The sequence below is a fragment of the Adiantum capillus-veneris genome, chromosome 7, assembly GCF_014529385.1.
Source record: "Adiantum capillus-veneris isolate H3 chromosome 7, ASM1452938v2, whole genome shotgun sequence".
NCBI lineage: Eukaryota > Viridiplantae > Streptophyta > Polypodiopsida > Polypodiales > Pteridaceae > Adiantum > Adiantum capillus-veneris.
This window is the reverse complement of record NC_140937.1, coordinates 116,020,351-116,038,359: the sequence shown is the minus strand read 5'-3', so window position 1 is coordinate 116,038,359 and position 18,009 is coordinate 116,020,351.

Here is an 18,009-nt window from a genome sequence, read left to right as displayed (position 1 = left end):
GACATATTTCTTTTTGCAACCTTCCATTTGGCTGATGCTGGGGGCTTACCTTATGCATATGAAGCCTTGAAAAATGGTCCCTTGATTTTAGAGCTTTGATAGACTTTTTATGTTTCCTTAAACCAATTGGACCTACTTTTAATACGAACAATTGAATTCTTATGTAGTTTTTAGTTTTTTGATTGTCCATTCATTTCACATTTTACACTCCTACATGGCTCGGATTTTCTTTCATTTGATTGGTCTAGAATGCCAAAGTATACCTTCACCTTTTTTAAAAGCACTTCAATAAAACATATGCAAATACAAAACAATAAACTTTGAGCCATAGAGTTCTACTCTTTACTTGAAATATTTATTGACCATTAATTTGCTTTAGCCTAGAAACAAACTCCTTTTGGATACCTCATCAAGAGAGTAGACCTCTCTCACCAGTTTAGATCGCTATCTTATTTTCCATGGTAGGTATCATCGCAATAAATATCAATGCGGTTGACATCTAAACTAGCTTTTTATCACTTGTACATCATCGTAACTTACTTTTTATGCTTCACCTAGCCCTTGGCTATGGCCTTTCGAGCATAATGCCTTTATTTCACCCATTAAGATCCAATGTCAAGCATGTAGCTTTTATAGTAATACAAATCCAATCCATGATTTTCACTACGTCTTTTTTGGCATGTGCAAAGGGAAAGGCCATGGCATTGCTTACCAACTAAATTTCTTATTTTCTTTTCTCATCCTTAAAAATTATGCTTTTGATGGATTAATAGAGATAGCATTGATATGATTACACGCAATCCACCAAAGTTGTTTATTTTCTAGTTGATTGATGCAAATTGATAGAGAATACGATTAGTGAAATCTATCATTAGCGATTTTCAATAGTGACCATTCATCATGTTCGTAGAGAAAGAAAAGTGCTTCATTTCATTGCATTTAGAAATTCGATAGGTGATTATTTTTAAGTTTCATGACTAGAATTTGAGGTGATGGGTATTAAAAGGGTGCAAATTCTTTGGTGGCTTAGTAGGCCTCATGATTTAATCACTTGTTTTTCAACTTTACACACTTCATTGGGACTACAAGCTTTCCTTCCATGCTTCTTAATACTACTAATTTGTAGGAGGGGAGTCTCCATATCGCTTAAAAGTTTTAGTGCTATCAATATTTTAAACGGGGTCTCATAGAATTCATGCAAGAATTATATATCAAAAATACGGATAAAGATACCATGCACATTTAGTTGGAAAAAGGGATTGAGTTTTCATTAATTAGTTGCCATTTTGGGCCTTAATACAAGGGAAATCTAATGTATTTGTAGATTTTCTACTTTATAGGAGGCTGCATCCTTCATACCACTAAAATTACTAATGTGATGGGTGATCGTTAAGTGTTAAAATCAAATAAACACCATGATTTTCACTACTGCATAGCAAGACTCGGCTTTTAGTTTTATGGGATGCTACCACCATGACAATTTTGGGATGTCCAAAGTTGGAAGGCTTCTCAGGGTATGCTAGCAAGTGCTACCATGGAAAGATCACATCCAAGTATCATTGCCTCAAAAATTCTGAACACATGAAGTTTGTGTGGAAGCTTAGGTCAATCCCCACATCAAAGGGCATATATATGAGCAAAACATGAAATTTCATTATGTAAGGCATTTGGAAAGTAACCTCGAACACATTGTCCATTGACAACACATGTTCAACAAAATGCTGCTCAGTCACAGTACCACAAAAGCTAAATAATACCCAAGCAAGCATCCATAATACCTCACATCATGAAAACCACAAAAGCATGCATAACCTGTTGTTATGCTCCACTCTCTCAAGTATTGAAAGCATCATTTTTTGGCCTTTTGCATTCTAGCTTTGCTCACACCTCCACTTGACATAAATAATTGCCTTTCAACAAAAGCTTGTATGTGATCAAACCCTAAAGTGGCTTGCACTTGTTCTATCACACAGCTTCCCCCCTTGTGCTCTCACCAAGTAATATGTCAAAATGTCTAGGTATTAAGTGCCTTTTTAAAAAATTTCAATATTTTGAGGAGTGTCACATCACTCATTAAGACTTGGTATACATTGACCTTCTCATGCCCAAAGGTGAGTAAGCACCCCACATAGCAAGTATTTTGTACTGATTAGGCATTTAAACTTCCTTAGCTCTACATACTTTTTGGCATGCCAATTGTATAGGCCTTAGTGTTTGGTTGGTTCTTTTAACTTTGCAGATAAGGTAATGATGGTTTTGAATGGGTACTTTTAATCGTTGTTTTTTTTGTTAATGCTAAATCTTGAGATTGAAAAAACCAAGCTCATTTTCTTTGCTTTTCCACTCGTCTCTCTCGTCTCTCTCTCTCTCTCTTTTAATACTATTCTGTACTTATTAAACATGATTTTTTTCTAAGTCGGCCTTCTTAAATTCTTTAACATTTCGTCAAAAGGAAGTTGGCATAGTGGTAAAGGTGAAGGCTCTAAACACACCCACTATGGTTCAACGCTTGAGACATGAGGGCGTGGGTGAGTGGGTGAAATCCCATAAAACTAGTCGAAGCGGAGCTTTGAGTGGCTACAAAAATAAAATATAAAAAAGTCTTTAACATTTCTTATTCTTTTTCGCTTACCACCAGTGGCAAAGGTTCTTTTACCTTTGAAGATAAAGTAATGATGGTTTTAAGTGGATACTTTCAAACCATTGTTTGTTTTTTGCCTGCTCAAAAAGGCCTTACAGAACAAGGGGATACATTACGAATCAATTATATCAGACATTTTGGTGACATTCTCATTCAACTTTGCAAACTCTAAAACAGTCATGCATGTTTGCGATTCTCTAAACTCTTGGATGCCAAACAATTCGTAGCTATCATCCGACCCTGTCGCCGCGTGGGTACCCTCCGTGAGAGTAGCCAACCATGGGGAATTAGCAGGTGGAACTTTTGCGCAATTTCAAAATTAAACGTATACTGCATATCAATGTTCGAATCCCATGGTGATTTTGTGTTGTTCTAGCAAGAGAAAAGAGGTACCTGACAGAAAGCATCATTGGCTTGAATAGATAGGAATCAGCTAAGCTTCACCGCTTTGTAAAAGCTCGTCGAAAAACAACCATGTCAGATTTCAATGTTGTGAACTATCAATTCAAAGATAGCAACAATATTTTGCTAGCACCACCAACTAATAGTTGAATAGTTGGTAAGGTCGCCGAATACTCTTGAAGAAAGGTATATCTTTGAAAACTTTTGTTTCCAATTTTTTGGAAATTGCAAATATTTTGTACTTTAAATTTCTGCAAAGATTCTGTACTTCCACTTTTCATTGCTTGCCTTCACTCGTTTGTCTCCGGCTTCTTAGCTGAGGATGTGAGAGAATTTGGGGGGGGGGGATGACCCGTGGGTACCCTCCTTGAATTTTTTCTTATGAACTTCAAGGTCCAACCCTAACTTGGTTGAGTGCCCTTAAGTGGAAAAAGGGAGCTTCACTTCCAGGCTATGCTGACAGTCGACCAGTGCCGAAGGGAAAAAGAGAGAGAACTTCCTGTGCATAATTGGGCTGAGTCTCTATGACACAAATTGCTCAGTAGCCCGTGCAGACTCACAAAGAGATAGAGAGCGCATGATTTGGTGAATGTGCGCGTATGTCGCACGTGTCAATGCAAGGAACTTGCCAATACATGTGTGCGAGCCACAGATGGCTCCAAGCACGCAACTAGCCTAAACTAGTAAGCTCAAAGAAAACGATGGTGTGTCACTCACCGCTCTACGCTTGCTGTCGTGGAGGATTCCTTGCCGCGAAGAATAGGGAGATGCCGCTACACCGCGCTCAAACGCCTCGCCGCTCTCGTGCTGCCGCAATGCTCGACGGCACACTCTCTCTCTCTCTCTCTCTCTCTCTCACACACACACACACACACACACACACACACACACACACACACACACACACACACACACACACACACACACACACATACACAAGGAGATGAAGAAGAAGAAGATGGAGATGGAGAAAGAGCACTCTTCAATTGCACAAATGAGAGAATGAGTGAATTTTAGGTTTAGTTTACTTTTATATGAGCTCGCCCCATTCACACTTGGGTGCCCATGCTTAGCCAACTAATCCCTTGAATGTTCCAGTTAGAGTACGCCTCTCATCGGCGATCACTCTTATCCTTTTTCTATTGGACCGACAAGCCTGATACCTGACTCTACCAAATAAATAATACAGTGTCCATCGTAGGTGATAGGAATGTGCGTGAGGATTAACATGCCCCCCTTCCTGATCTAGATTCCGTCCTCGAAAGCTATTGAGTTGAAGCTCGTTCGTTGAGGTGGAAGAGCATTTGAGATGAATATCCTTAGCCTTCTTCAGTCACTGCAAAATCAAACAACATTGGCACAGTAATTGCATTCTCATATACAATTAAAAAGCATATGCAATTTTAGGCAAACAAAATAGTTCTAAACCATTTGTCAGCAATAAACATTAAATTTCAATATAATCAAACGCATAAACAGTTGTAAAGGTAAAAAATTAAACAAGTCCAGGGTCGCTAATTTAACGGTCGAAAGGCACTAAAGATCTACTGTTAATACCATGGGCAAGCTTCTCAATTTTCTCTGGTCAATTAAGTTGTTTAATCGCGAGAGCCAAGTATTTCATGTTCGAGGCTGACTAGAGGCTATACCTAGAAGACGTTGTAGTTAAGCTACAATAAAATGAATTTCTCATGAAATCATCGCCTGACTGTTTACCTTTTCTTTGACCCCCCAAAGTCTTTTCACAGTGATTCAATTTTGATGTGTGTTCTTATTTTGTATGCCTTGGGTTTTTTGCTTTTTAAGGAAAAGCGCCCACACTGGGAACCTCTAGGGCTCTAGTACCATAGGCTATACATGTGAGTGGAGTACCAAATCAAGCTGAGGTTTCTCTTCCAGCTTAAGATTTTACATTGTGGCACTTTGATTTTTTGTTTGTTCGTTTTCAGCATTTTAATTTTGTAACTTTGGGGGGTCATATAACACTGTTACCCTCCCCAGGCTCATCACACTAGTAAACTCCCTTTATAATACTTAAGCTAAAGGTCAATAGGGACTAAGCCCACTAGAAAGCCCTAGTACATTTCACACAATGCTGCCTAAATCGGGTCAAGAACCGAAGTAACCATTAATTATCAAGAAGGCATTCCCCATGGTATTAAGAGAAGATCTCTAACACCTAGCTTGATCAAACTAGCTTAGTCGGACTGCTTGATTTTTTAACCTAGACAAGTGATTATGACAAAAAATTACATTGAATTCAATGTTTGATACTAAGCAAATGCACTGAATATTATGCTACCAATCACAATTAAAGCTGACAAACATGGATGCAAAAAGATAAGGGGCAATGCTAATGGACAAGAAACACATGTTTGTGTTGATGGTCGTGCTTGATTTGAAGTGTGAACGAGAGAAAGATTCCATGAAGGTCCAAATCCTAACAACAGCAACACGTTCCTGTACACACTAGAAACAAAGAATACCTCTAGGAGGCACATGAGTGGGAAAAAAGAACTTTGCTAATCACTAAACTCTAAAACAGAAACACTCCTATCGTACTAATCTTACCTACCCTCCATCACTTGAGTGATGAGGATCAAAGGTGTTTGATGACATAGGTTTCTGTTTCAGTGTACCGGATGTGAATGTGTAGGTCTGGGTCAATGTTTTGACTTTTATTGTGCATTCTCGTTTGCTAATTGCTCTTGCTCTTTATTTTTTTTGTTTTTTGTGAGTATAAGGCTTTATATATACATTCCCTAAGATTGGGAGATTGAGAGGTCAGGGAGGAAGGTTGAGAGGGGAGTGAGTGAATGATGACTGTCAGCAAACACTCCGCCCTTCCTTGGGTAGATCATACCGTTTGAAATGTGCTTGTCACCCTTTGAAACCAATTGTTCCAGTTGGTAATAGGTGAGGATTTTTGCCAGTAGTTTTCTATTACCTAAGGTGCCTCGTCGAGTTGCAAGGGTGGTAAGGTACTCTCCCAGGATCGAACTTGAAGTGGTTCATCAGGTGATTCTTGAACACTGGGAGGTGTGGATTCCTTTGTAGCTTTATGGAGGTCCATTATTGTAGGTGGAGGCTGTGGAGAAGCTTTTACCTCTATGGATGCCTTACATGAGGAGCTAGAAGCTTCATGGAACTCTCCCCTTTCTGAGCTAGGTGGAACAAATTGTTCTTTCTTCTGTACCCAAACTAGCTATGGAGCGGGTGTGTAGCATTCTGTGATTTTTTTCTTTCCACGATCGTCAATTTGTTTTGGAGCTACATGATTGGGCTCACATGGGTCAGGTGACAGGTAAGAACATAATTTACGTTTTGGCACCCAGATATGATCATTTCCTTGATAGTAGCCGGGCTTCCAATAGTCGTTTAGGAATCCAACGCCACGTTTCTTTACATTTCTTGGGGCGAATGGAACGTCTCTTACCAAGTTCCTGTCTTTTAGCACTAGCTATGGTCTCTAAAGAAGCTTTAGGGACCCACTTGTATGTTTTCTTTGTTATATTAGGATGAGTCTTGTCAAAAGCTATATGCATTGCTTGTAGCATATTTAAGGGTACAAGCATTTCATCCTCCTCAGGTGTTACCCAGGTCGTCCCCCTATTTCCCTAAGTGTCTATGGCTGCTGCTAGGTGGACCCAATCCACATTGTCCGACTCGGTCATCCCAGGTAGTACATCCATATAAGGAGAATCTTCCCCAATATTAGTGACCGCTTTACACGTGTAACAATACTACAATGGGGACGAGTGAACTGTGGTGTCAGATCTATGATCAATTATAAACCTGTTTCCTAGGGCATGTGCTTGACCAGTTACAAGATCCACTCGAATGACATAATCTTGGAACTGCAGGTAGACATGGTTTTTAGACCAGTCATGCACCATCTTTACTTCCCTCATGAAAGGACATCCTAAGATCATCTCCGATGCCATAGTGTTCTTGGAGAAATTCATAACAATGAAGGTAACTCTTATTTTATATCCAAAAACCTTGATCTTGAGATCTTCTAGCATCCCAATAGGTTTAACAATAGATCCATTGGCCATCTTCACTACTATGGTTGTGGTCGCAAGGTGAGTTCTTCCCATAGTTTCCTAGCAATTTTTAGTCACAATGCTAACCCCAGCACCACCATCAAGGATTCCCTTCACAATTAATTCCTTAGTAGTGATCGGTATGGTCGCATTGGATTCATCACCCTCAAAGAATTGTCCCAACTTGTTAACATGTATTTCTATAGCAAAGTTCTCATCTAGGTTGGGTTGTGGATCTAAGTGTTCCTCCTCTATTGGCATCTCCTGAGATCCGTCCATCTGTGCAAATTGTGGTAGCCCAAACTTTAGTTTTCCATTAAGGAAGGCTCGAAGAGTTGAGACTAGCTCAAGGTCTTTATATAGTTTGGACATGATGGTGGTTCTAACTTCTGAAGACATGAAATCCATCAATTTGGCAATGTTTAACGTCGCCCTTTGGACTTCAGTCCCTTGACGTGGGAAAGATGGGATCTCCATTTCTTCGATAGGATCAGATAGTGCCTCTGTAAATATTCTTTTCATCAAGAAGTGAGTACGCCCACTTTCCCATGACTTTAAGTCACTTTCTTCTTGGATGACACTAGGTATTGCTAAGGGTCTATGGACTTGGTGAGGTTGTTGTTGCATAGGGAATACGATGTCTGTAATCCGGATCTACCTAGGTGCTGGTATCTTCTACCAAACTCCTTAATTGCTTGACTCGCTCAATCTCCTTTGTAGGGTTTGGATAAGTTCCTATCTTCTTCTTGGATCTTGGCCATTGTGACTCATGAAGATCTTCCTTGTTGGTTTCTATCTTAGTGGTCGTTTTGGTCTCCATGGTTTCACCTGAATTAGAATCCTCTTCAGTGTCGTTCATATATACGGGGTCGTCACCAGTCCCTATGTTGGTCTTTGAACTGGGGTCTGACTTCGCTGCTTTTTGCGATCTCTTCCTTCGTGTTTTCTTCTTTTTCTGAGATTGGGCAATTGATGCCGTGTTTCTTTCCTCAAGAATATAATTTTGTTTTTGGAGCATCGATCATGTGAGTATTTTTACTGGTACCACAGGTGTACTTTGTGATGGCTCCTCGGTAACTTCAATCAAGTTTAATGGCGTAATCTTCGGTACATTTGGATTATTTGGACATTGGGCAATCAAATGGTCTATGCCACATCGATTACACATGAGTATTGTCATTGTAGACGTGCTCGCTTGATTGGTTTGCATTAGTGTGGCGTTATTTTGTAGCATAATAGGACACTCGGCTACACGATGTGGACCTCCACACTCATAGCATTGAAGAGGTGGTCTCTTAGCAGTGTAATTGATATTTTGGCCTCTTGCAACAACAACAGCTACTTGATAGACAGGTTTGACTTGTCCCCAATAGTCCTCCATGTAGTATTGTGGACTTTCTTCAAGCACATCCATCCCATAGGCAATATTAGGGTCCATATCTTCCTCACAGCCTTCCAAAAAAGCAATAGATGACTCACAACCCACTTGATTCACAGAAGTGATTCTCGGATGTGGTGGTTGTGGTCCTAGCACTAGAGGTGGTAACGATATTGTTTGAACAACATTTTGGGCCCTAGGGACCATGTGTTTGTTGTTTTTTCAAGAGGTGGAGCCGACATCAATGCAGGCACTCGAGGTGTGAGGTGTGTCTGTCCATGCTAAGGTTGGTCTATTGGCCATCGCGCACTTAAATACTATGCAATCCTTAGCTTGATGGCCATACGTTCCACATGCATTGAAATTCCCATTGAATTTTACTCTAAAAGTAGGACATTCACTGGTACTATGCGGTCCATAGCATACTGAAGACCATTGTTGCTCCCTTCTTGGATACATATGATTGTTTTGCGGAGCACAATTGTCTCTTAGATTCTCTTGAATAGCCTTGGTGAGATATGCTAAAGTCATCTCAAATAACTTTGGCTCCTTAGCAATAGGCTTTAGAGTCATTGACTGATGCCCTGATGCTTGCGAGCTAATAGATTTAGGCTCAACAGACACTCTTTCTCCTTGAATCATTAAAATATCCTCCAATTGGATCGCATTGGTGGTGACTGCTTCCCAAGTGGTGATACCTCTAATGACTAGGCCATTGTAGATATCCTCATGTCGTAACCCCCTAATGAATCTATCAAGCAATTGATTATTATTGAAGCGCTCATTTGGATTACAACGAGAATTCAAATGCTTCAAGCGACTAATAAAGTCTCTCACGGACTCTCCTTCCTCTCATTGGGCTTTCTGGAGCTGAGAGGCTACATCCCAAAGCACTCCCTCTCGTATGTATTCTTTCAAGAACAGTCTCCTAAGAGTACGGTAAATCATTTTTTCTTCCACCCTTAGGGTTCTATACCAATCCCCTGCCTTCCCACTTAAGGTTAGGCTTAAAGCATTACTCTTATGCAGGTCATTGTGTTCTCCTAGAGAATCACATATTTGTTCAAACACTTCGATATGCTTTCTCATATTCCCGTCTCCACTAAATTTTTGTGCGAGCTTGGCTATTTGTACTGCCTTACTTCTAGGCTCTCTATCAAACATGTTATGCATATTCTCAGCAATAGGTCGACCAATATCTTGAGCAAATGTTGCCAAGTCACTTAAGTGAGCAAGCACCGTGGGTGAAGGCACTCCAGAGACTACATGTGGAGTGGGTATTGGCATTGGGCTTGGCGCATAGGAAGCCCTTGGGTTCCACGTTGGGTACGATGTTGTACCATGTGGTGGCCCAAAGTTCATATGTGTGGCCCTGTGCATAGCAAACGTCGGATGTGACATGCTAATGCTAGCCGGTATGGTCCCATGAAAATAAGAGCTTGGGTCTTGTGGTTGTGGAGCATAGGTAGTTGAAACGATGGGAGGGGTAGGGACTACATGAGTGCGATGACCCATAGATGCATACGATTGGTACACACTTTTAGTTACTGTTGCAAGCATCGAGCTACCATGTAGTGGTGCTTTACTAACAAATGAAGTCCATGGCGTGTTTCTCGGCATGCCCACTATTGGGGTAGGCATGGCAGTCGTGGTGTCATCAAGGGAAAGATGAGCTAGACTTGGAAAGGTAAAGCTATCACTTGTGGACTCAGATTGCACCGAGACCCCTGGCGAAACAACATATGGGGGATTCATCGGACTTACCGAGGGAGTCTCCATTTGTGATAAGGTCGGTTGTTTAGCCTTTCCTGTATCCAAGAATCTCATGAGACCCGTTGAAGGCGTGTTGATCCCCTTGTTCTGTCTCTCTAGCTCAATGACTCTATGGATGACCTCACAAACTCTTTGTTGTTGATCCTCCACACTAGTAGCACCCATTGTGGATTGCAGGACATCTAACCAACCCACGTGATAGGTGTGACTTGTGTATAGATCGGTTAGAGTTTCTGTTTGTAGTTCGTACTCCCACTTCTCATTTAAGAACGCTCCATCTAGGATTAAGGTGCTAGGGGTGTCCTTTGAACTAGATGCAATGTGGCTCTCTAGGGGTTGGCCCTTAGCGGTTGCTAAGTCAGGAGCACTCGATTGCTCTCCTAGCAAGGATATTGACATAGGGGATTTCGCTTATAACTCTCTTCGTTGCTCCACCTTACGTAAGCTCTCTATTTCCTTTTCCCTTGCTGCAAGGATATACCGCTCAACCTCTTGCACTTCTGCAAGGCTTCTACCATCAGGTAATATAACCTCAGAGGGAAATAGTTCTGAAGGGTCAAGGGGTGCAGTGAATGGAGTATTCACATGCACATGCTCTAAGGGCATAGGGTCTACGTTGGTCATGAATGGAGAATTTACTTTCCCATTCCCCTAATTTACATCATTAGCTCCATGTTCGGAGCGAGTGGCTCTACTAAAGGTTTCCTTCAAGTGGCTAAGCACGCTCGGCCTTGACCGTGGGCCCATGTCATGCATGTCTTGGCTTAAGCTATCATGATTAGGCATTGGGAAACCATCCATGACGTTGTAGTCAGAGGAAGAGTCACTAGCTGCTATGTTCGGGTCTTGGTTTGTACTACCTTGGATCCCCGCTGAGGGCCCGGAACCTAAGGTAGGTGGATATTGAGAACTCGCGTAAGTCGAAATTCTCTCTAGTTGCTCTGTCTCTAGCACACGACCAGAGCGCAGATGCATGTGCCTTTGGTACCCTATAAGCATTGGCGAATAACTTCGAAGGTCAACCGCTTACTTTTTTAGGCGTCCGTTTTCACTCGTTTTTTAATGTTTTTAATGATCGGTTTTTTTATTAAAGTGTGTGATAGCTCAAAACGAGCGTATCACTTAGAGGGTCGCGGTGCACTTTACAGCACAATGTTTGGTCACCTGAAGCTTCGTTGGTCATAAAAAAAGTCAATTTTTAGCTACGTGTGAAGCTAAAATATGTAATTTTAAAGGGCGACTGAGGCCTAAGCCTGAGCGTGAGCTTGGGCTTGGGCCTGGGCTTGGGTTTGGGAGATATTCCCTATCCCGACCTACCTTTAAATTTTTTTTAAGTTTTTTTTTTTTGTTGGGGTAAGGTCACCGCGGCCTGCGCGCGAGCACACACACACTCTACCTACCTACTTACAACTAATACACCTACTGTTACACACTAACACACTTCATTAGCTCTCACATATCTACTTCCTACTTACTATAATTTAGATTACACAAAACTAACAACCTTAATACTAAGACCTTATCACAGAGAAAACACGGTAACCTTTCAAAACTTCATGAACAAAGAAATACACAGTAGCAACACAAAATCCTTCTTCTCAACACACACACCTTCCTTCCCTACCTTTCCTACAATTGAAATTGCACCACAAAAGAAGCACAGGGTGCCATTCAAGCTTAGTGTATGGAATTCCCCGGCAACGGTGTAAAAAATGTGCGCATATGTCGCACGTGTCAGTGCAAGGAACTTGCTAATACACTGTGTGCGAGCCACAGATGGCTCTAAGCACGCAACTAGCCTAAACTAGTAAGCTCAAAGAAGACAATGGTGTGTCACTCACCCCTCTACGCTTGCTGTCGTGGAGGATTCCTCGCCGCGAAGAAGAGGGAGATACCGCTACGCCGCGCTCAACCGCCTCGCCGCCATCGTGTCGCCGCAATGCTCGATTGCACACACACACACACACACACACACACACACACACACACACACACACACACTTTCTCTCTCTCTCTCTCTCTCTCTCTCTCTCTCTCTCTCTCTCTCTCTCTCTCTCTCTCACGCATACACACACACACAAGGAGATGAAGAAGAAGAAGATGGAGATGGAGCAAGAGCACTCTTCAATTGCACAAAATGAGAGAATGAGTGAGTTTTAGGTTTAGTTGACTTTTATATGAGCTCGCCCCATTCACACTTGGGCGTCCATGCTTAGCCAACTAATCCCTTGAATGTTCCAGTTAGAGTGTGCCTCTCATCGTTGATCACTCTTAACTTTTTCCTATTGGACTGACAAGCCCGGTATCTGACTCTACCAAATAAATAATACAGTGTTCGTCGTAGGTGATAGGAATGTGCGTGAGGGTTAACAGTGAAGGTCAGATCCTGCCCTCTCCACTGCTAAGGCTTGCTTCCCACGACATCGTCGTCATGTTCCTCACACCACATGCAAAAGCTTGTCTATAAAAAAGAAGACAACACCCTTGCTTGTTCCAAAAATAGCATGTGGCTATGATACCAATATGAGGCAGGGGTATTGAACTCTCTGCTCTCCTCCCAACCTCTTGCCATTAAATAGGCAACCACTAAGTCAAGTTCGGAGTTGGCCCCTTGCCTCTAGGCCCTTCGCCCAACACAATGTGCGGCTTTCACCTTGTTGTTTATGTGGAGCTATTTGTAACATATAAGGAATTTGTGATCATGTGTGTATAATGGAAATACAATTTTATAATAAAACACAAAAAAAATGACGCGTGATTGTAAGCACTCATTTACCTTTGTGACTCCTCATCTTGTTTAATGTTGAATCTTTAGATTGAGAAAACCAAGTCCATTCTCTTTGCCTTTGAACACTCTCTCTCTCTCTCTCTCTCTCTCTCTCAAATACTATTCTTTATTTATTAAACGTGACATTTCTTTTTTTTAGGAAGGCCTTCTTCAATTCTTTAACATTTCTTATGCTTGTTCTTATATTTTTCCATGGTGAAACTCATGATGCTATGCCACATGAGATAGCCTAAGCTGGTTTCATAGGGAATGAGGAAAATTGAAGAGGTAGCTTAATAAAGCATCCATCTCTAATTTAGCAGTATTCTAGTATTCTTTGATTGCACACCAAAGTGTCCTATTTTTCTACTAGCCTTTTCAATTTATTTTGTGAAGCTAGAAGCAAATTATTGAGGCATTGTAGAAGGACTACATCACTAGAATAACATTTTGCTGTCCAAAATTTTTTTGAGCCCTCATATTGTTTTGGGCATGAAATGCTATTTTGGCCCTATAGTGGGCCAGTGTGGTCTTTTAGACCCATGAGGACACATAGATGTGCTTATCAGAAGGCTTCTAGATCTAAGTTACCCTCTAGTGCCTCTACTCCTACCAGTTGGACGAGACCATGAAAGGATCCCATACAAACCATATTTAAAGGGGAAGTAGTATGCGGTTTGGAGGAAGCCAATTCATGTGACACTATATGAAAAAATCTACGACCGAAACTCTAGATAAGACTAGCCATATTTGTTGTGAGCACATTTTTTATTCCCACATAAATGTTTTCTGTGTGGATATCTACAAAATGGACAATAAAGCCAATGTGGTAAGAATAGGCAGAGGAGACCATTCACTCTCACGGTTGTAGAAGACAAGGGGGATCATCTAATTGAGCATGGGAAAGGCATTATCTTTCACAAGTGCAACCATTTAAGTAATAAAGAATGAGGCTAATTAAGTTTCATGCATTCAAAATGACAGATGTAGGCCCACTAATCACCCATTCGTATGCCCCAACAAGGGGAGGGGGGACATCTTGTCCTGTTTGTACATGGCCATAAGGCCACTCACACACATGTGAATGCATGCAACTTACCCCTCATAAGACAATGATGGACAATTATAGGGATTGGCTATGTGGATGGCTCTTTATGCATGTTTTTAAAAAGCGATCTTCTACAACAAGCATTAAGGAGAAGGGAGCTAGACATAAAAAAATCTTGAACATTTTGTTGTTTTTAGTTGGTCAAAGGGTCCCTTTGATATATATATCGGCTTCATCTTGAGCTTCTCCTATTTTAGAAGGCCCGCTTGGGTCCAAATTATCAAAAAGTTTAGATGGACCCAATGACCATTCTTTGGTGCGTGCGTGCCGAGGGGGGACCCACTGATAAAGAGAGTTTTGGAGGACTAGGTTCCCATGCCATTGCAGCATAGGTCCACCTTTTTAGTTTTAAAATGTAGTCAAGCCTTAGTGCTCCCTCTAGCACCTTATGTCTTTTCCATCCAAAGAATGGGATGACAACGGTCAAACGTATAGGCCACTTGACTTATTCGTTTGGGAATGGTAAACGGTCCACAATAGCATGGTGAAATTTTAGCAACTTTTTTCGTCTTCAGACTTTCTAAATGCTCTAGAACTTTGACGAAAACCTTGTCTCCTTTAAAAGTAGCAAGATGATGATGCTCATCTGCGTACTTCTTATATCGATCTTGAGCTTGCTTAACATTCTGTATAGCAACTCAAAGCATGTCAAAATGGTCTTGGAGAAAATCCTTCCCTTGTTGTATCTTCTCCTTAGCCAACCCCACCGTAACGGGTGATCTAGGTTGAAATCTATATAAAAGCATAAATGGACTAAACCCTGTAGTCACATGCTTTGAACTATTATAAGAAATTCCAATATAGGTAAGTAGTCTTTCCAATTGATTTGCTTCTTGCTAACATACGCTCGTAGCATATCCTCTAGCACTTGATTAACTCTTTCGATTTGACTATCTGTTTTTGGATGATCATTCGTACTTAGATTAAGTTTAGTTTCCAACTTTTGAAACACAGCTCTTTAGAAGTGATTATCAAACTTTCGATCTCTCTCACTAATGATACTAGCTGGAAGCCCGTAGAGTCTATATATATGCTCTACAAATAGCCGTGCTTAATTCTGGGTTCTTAACCGTAGTCTTAGTGGGAATGAATCGACCCATCTTTGTGAGACAGTCTACAATTACCCACATGGCATCATGGCCACGATTTGTAGTATGTAGTCCTACTACAAAATCCATAGAGATACTCTCCCACTTACCTTCTGGAATCTCTAAAGGATGTAAAAGGCCACCTACCTTGAAGTGCTCTACCTTATCAACTTGGCACTGTTGGCAGTTTAGTACGTACTCTTGAACATCATGATTTAAACCCGGCCAATAAAATTGCCCTCGAAATAAGGCATATGTCTTACAAATACCTGGATGACCAGCACTTGGACTATCATGACACTCAAATAAGATTTGGCGCCTAGTGTCTCAGTCCTTTGGCACACGTACTCTACCCTTGTGGAGTAAGTAGCCATCATCAATGGAAAAATTCTACCATCACTTAAGCTCTTCCTGAGTAGGGGTGGAGCTCTGTGTGTTGACGTTTTTATTTGCGCATGCAGAGACATGTTGATTTGGCTGTACAGAGACATGTGAGTGTGAGGGATCCCTTTTTAAAACTGCACTCCACACTTTAGCATATGATTGATCTTGTGCACACTTGCCACATAATGACTCCAAAAATCCACTCTTTATTTCCGTGAGAAAGCAAGTGAATTAATTTGAGGCATCCGACTTAGTGCATCCGCTACTACATTATATCACCCCTTGCAATATCGTAGCTTACAATCATAATATTGAAGGATTTTGCCCATCTAGCTTTATGGTCCTTCAAGTCCGTTTGAGTAGTAAACCATTTGATACTCTCATGGTCAAAAACTACTTCAAACTCGGCACCATATAAATAGTGTCGCCACTTTCGTAAAGCGTGAATTATGGCATAGAGCTCTCTCTTATAGACATAATAATTCTGTTGAGCTCTATCTAACTTTTTACTTTCAAAGGCTATAGGTCTTCCATCCTGGCGAAGTACCGCACCAATTGCTTTATCACTAGCATCAGTCTCTACCACAAACGGCTTAAGTGGGTCAACGATTGCTAGGATGGGAGCAGTGGTTATAACTACCTTGAGCTATTCAAAACTGCGTTTTTTGGCTTCTTCCCAAGAAAAGGTCTTACCTTTTTCTTTAAGTTGAACCGTCATAGGAACAACGATTTTGACATAATCACGGATATACTGTCGATAAAATCCAACCATGCCAAAAAATATTTGAAGCTCCTCAACCGTGTTGGGATGTGGCCATCGAAGAATGGTAGCGACCTTGTCAGCGTCCATTTTGATGCCAGAATAAGAGATCACATGACCGAGGTAATGTATCTCTGTTTTAAAGAAACCGCACTTGCTTTGCTTAGCATATAGCGCGTGAGTTCGTAGTTGTTTGAACACTAATCGTAAGTGTTCTACGTGTTTATCTTCAGTCTTACTGTAAATGAGAATGTCATCAAGAAGAACCACAACAAATTTTTCAAGATAGGATGTAAGACACTATCCATGAGTGTCATAAATGTAGCTCGAGTATTGCTTAAACCAAAAGGCATAACCAAAAATTTAAAATGCCCGAACCGTGTTCTAAAGGCAGTTTTGGAGATATCTTACAAAAGGATACACACTTGGTGGTATCCTGAACGAAGATCTATCTTTGTATAGTATCTTGCCCCATGGAGTTGATCAAACAACTCATCCACTCTTGGGAGAGGATACTTGTTCTTTACGGTTATGGCATTTTAATAAGTGATAATCTACGCACATGCACATAGTACCATCTTTCTTTTTTACCAATAGAATTGGTGATGCCCAAGGCGAAGTGCTAGGTCTAATGAAACCACGGACGAGGTAGTCAGCCAACTAACTCTCAACCTCCTTGGCTTCTTTAGCACTCATACGATAAGGTGGTTTACTCTCACCGGTTTAGTGCCTGGAAAGATATCTATGCCATGCTGCACATCACCTGTAGGGGGTAAACCCGACAGTTAATCACTTGAGAATACATCACTATACTCCGTGAGTAAGTGAGTCAGATTTTGTCGTGCAAAAGGAGAGAGTAAACTAGAGTTATGATGGGATGGAGAATCTTGTAATTCGTGTAATGTTTGTTTTACAGCAGTTGCACGTTGCTCTAAAGAATTTAAATTGAGAGCACTTTGCTCGTTAGATTTGTTAACACTTTGCTAATCATTAGAATTCATTGCACTTTGCATACCATCACAAGAATTCACCGCACTTTGCTTTTGAGAATTCACAAGACTTGGAGACAAGCCGTAACACAAAAAGACTTTATCTATTACATCTGCTTTCTGCAAATAGAAAGCTCGGCTGTGTATATAAGAGGTGCATATGGTGTATTTTTCTCACCAAGCAAAAGCACATGTTTACCGTTGGCCATAAAGGATAAGGAGTTGTGTTCATGACTAGTGTGCAATGTGTTTCCTAAACTATGCACCCACTCTCATCCTAAAACTACATCAGCACGGTCCATGTTCATAACTTGAAAGTCAAGGGTCATCATATGATCTTGAACAATAAGCTCAACCCTTGAACTACCGTGTCCCATACTTCTTTATCATTTCCAGACATCTACTCCACCACATAATTGTGGGAGCAGGGAGTCTGTGTAAGCTTCAATTTCTTGACTAGCTTATAGTTCAAGAAGTTATGAGTTGCACCATCATTCACAAAAATACGAACACATTGTCCGTTAATAGTGCCATGCATGCGAATCAAATCATGGGGGCCAAAGGTGGGTTGCCACCTTTGCCACATTGAAGCACGCACACAACACTTGTGCTTTTCTTCCATATGAAGAACCTCTACAACACAATATTTAGGAGATGATCTAATGTGAGGTGT